At 43.4% G+C, this 3,185-nt stretch overlaps 1 protein-coding gene across 2 annotated transcripts in view; it reads right to left on the minus strand.

The window, feature by feature from the left end:
* Positions 1–1,188: 1,188 nt before the first annotated feature.
* isoc1 (isochorismatase domain containing 1) overlaps positions 1,189–3,185 on the minus strand; it is a 13,173-nt gene continuing 11,176 nt past the window's right edge. The window contains exon 6 of one of the 2 annotated variants that reach the window (XM_042302706.1): positions 1,189–2,344. The gene's annotated coding sequence lies outside the window, so the exon portion shown is untranslated. The other variant, XM_042302705.1, reaches the window with a different exon arrangement.

The raw sequence follows: 3,185 nt of genomic DNA on the forward strand, positions 1-3,185 counted from the left end.
AAAAAACTATTTCATACATTTTTTGAATAAAGCTGTAAAGTAACAAATTGTGACCAGAGTCAGCACTGTTGACACCAGATAGGTACTGTAGATACCAGATAGTCAGATAGGCACTGTTGACACCAGATAGTCACTGTTGACACCAGATAGTCACTGTTGACACCATATAGGTACTGTAGACACCAGATAGGTACTGTAGACACCAGATAGGTACTGTAGACACCAGATAGGTACTGTAGACACCAGATAGGTACTGTAGACGCCAGATAGGTACTGTAGACGCCAGATAGGTACTGTAGACGCCAGATAGGTACTGTAGACACCAGATAGGTACTGTAGACGCCAGATAGGTACTGTAGACGCCAGATAGGTACTGTAGACGCCAGATAGGTACTGTAGACACCAGATAGGTACTGTAGACACCAGATAGGTAGATAGGTACTGTAGACACCAGATAGTCAGATAGGTACTGTAGACACCAGATAGTCAGATAGGTACTGTAGACACCAGATAGGTACTGTAGACACCAGATAGGTACTGTAGACACCAGATAGGTACTGTAGACACCAGATAGGTACTGTAGACACCAGATAGGATAGTCAGATAGGTACTGTAGACGCCAGATAGGTACTGTAGACGCCAGATAGGTACTGTAGACGCCAGATAGGTACTGTAGACACCAGATAGGTACTGTAGACACCAGATAGGTACTGCAGACACCAGATAGGTACTGTAGACACCAGATAGTCAGATAGGTACTGTAGACACCAGATAGGTACTGTAGACACCAGATAGTCAGAAAGGTACTGTAGACACCAGATAGTCAGAAAGGTACTGTAGACACCAGATAGGTACTATAGACACCAGATAGTCAGATAGGTACTGTAGTCTCACACGCTTGCAGACACTTTCGACGTTGAGGGATTTTTATAATTTACGATGAGGCTTACTAGTGTAATAAGCCTTTTGTGAAATGTTTCATTTTCATGGTTTAGGACCAACTAAAAGGGTAAGAACTAGATCAAAGAATTGTCTCAACAATTTCTTATATTTATTTCCCCCTTTTCATTACAGGCAGATAAGAGAATACGACATGCCACTGAACACATAATGAAAATAGACGAGGAAGTTCAATTCCCAATTACTGTCATACTGTGAGCTGTTGACAAAAAAGGGAAACAGGAATGATACATTAGGAAATATATCATATTTATTCATTTTTCCTACATCATACCCTGACTCACATACAATATACCAGTCACATGAAGCAAGCACTTAAATCACCCATGTGCTCGGGCAGGCTGGAACGCTCAGTGCATAAATATCATTGGTACACAAATAAGCCCAGCCAAGGTTTCCCAAACCTAGTCTGAGACCCGGTGTTTATCAAACCCACATGAAACTGGTCAGTGGAAATGGAGTGGTCCTACGACATCACCTCAATGAGCACATCCAGTTCCAGACAAGTCCTTCCCGACAACAAGGTTGGATTTTCACAATATTTACTCCAGCTGGAGTGAAATGCTGCATACGCAATGAGCTTCCCAGACCAGGACCGAAAGAAAACTGTCCCATCCCCTTCCCAGACCAGGACTGAAAAAAACTGGCCCATCCCCTTCCCAGACCAGGACTGAAAAAAACTGTCCCATCCCCTTCCCAGACCAGGACTGAAAAAAACTGTCCCATCCCCTTCCCAGACCAGGACTGAAAGAAAACTGGTCCATCCCCTTCCCAGACCAGGACTGAAAGAAAACTGGTCCATCCCCTTCCCAGACCAGGACTGAAAAAAAACTGTCCCATCCCCTTCCCAGACCAGGACGGAAAGAAAACTGGTCCATCCCCTTCCCAGACCAGGACTGAAAGAAAACTGGTCCATCCCCTTCCCAGACCAGGACGGAAAGAAAACTGGTCCATCCCCTTCCCAGACCAGGACGGAAAGAAAACTGGTCCATCCCCTTCCCAGACCAGGACTGAAAGAAAACTGGTCCATCCCCTTCCCAGACCAGGACGGAAAGAAAACTGGTCCATCCCCTTCCCAGACCAGGACGGAAAGAAAACTGGTCCATCCCCTTCCCAGACCAGGACGGAAAGAAAACTGGTCCATCCCCTTCCCAGACCAGGACGGAAAGAAAACTGGTCCATCCCCTTCCCAGACCAGGACGGAAAGAAAACTGGTCCATCCCCTTCCCAGACCAGGACGGAAAGAAAACTGGTCCATCCCCTTCCCAGACCAGGACGGAAAGAAAACTGGTCCATCCCCTTCCCAGACCAGGACGAAAAGAAAACTGGCCCATCCCCTTCCCAGACCAGGACGGAAAGAAAACTGGTCCATCCCCCAATTCACCTTAAAGCATCAAATCAGCAGAAAAAAAGATAAGGGAGGGGCTGGTGAAATGTAACCACTCAAATCCATAGACAAAGCTATGGATGCAATATATATATTGTTGTTTACAAACATTGGAATAAAATACGATTATATTTTGGGTTCTCATGGACTGTGACAGCTGAACTAAGGTCATGAGGCATTTCCAAGTTATATTCTTCAAGAATCAATGGGTACATATAATTCAATTATAACTCCAAAAATATATTAAGCAACTGCAGATTGCCACTTTAAACCTCTCGATTCCTCTTGGTTCTCTGCCACTGCTTGATGGTAGAAGTTGTCCCTAACCACAGATATCCCTACCCTTCAATCCTAACCTTAACCATGACATACTAATTTAACCACAGATATCCCTACCCTTCAATCCTAACCTTAACCATGACATACTAATTTAACCACAGATATCCCTACCCTTCAATCCTAACCTTAACCATGACATACTAATTTAACCACAGATATCCCTACCCTTCAATCCTAACCTTAACCATGACATACTAATTTAACCACAGATATCCCTACCCTTCAATCCTAACCTTAACCATGACATACTAATTTAACCACAGATATCCCTACCCTTCAATCCTAACCTTAACCATGACATACTAATTTAACCACAGATATCCCTACCCTCAATCCTAACCTTAACCATTACATACTAATTTAACCACAGATCTAGGATCAGGCTACTCTACACCTAAACGTTCTATCCTTATCCACTACAAGAATATAAACATAAATAAATAAAGGTAAAATTATTTATTTTACCTTTATTTTCCTAGGCAAGTCAGTTAAGAACAAA

Source organism: Oncorhynchus tshawytscha, linkage group LG20, assembly GCF_018296145.1.
Source record: "Oncorhynchus tshawytscha isolate Ot180627B linkage group LG20, Otsh_v2.0, whole genome shotgun sequence".
NCBI classification, from domain to species: Eukaryota; Metazoa; Chordata; class Actinopteri; order Salmoniformes; family Salmonidae; genus Oncorhynchus; species Oncorhynchus tshawytscha.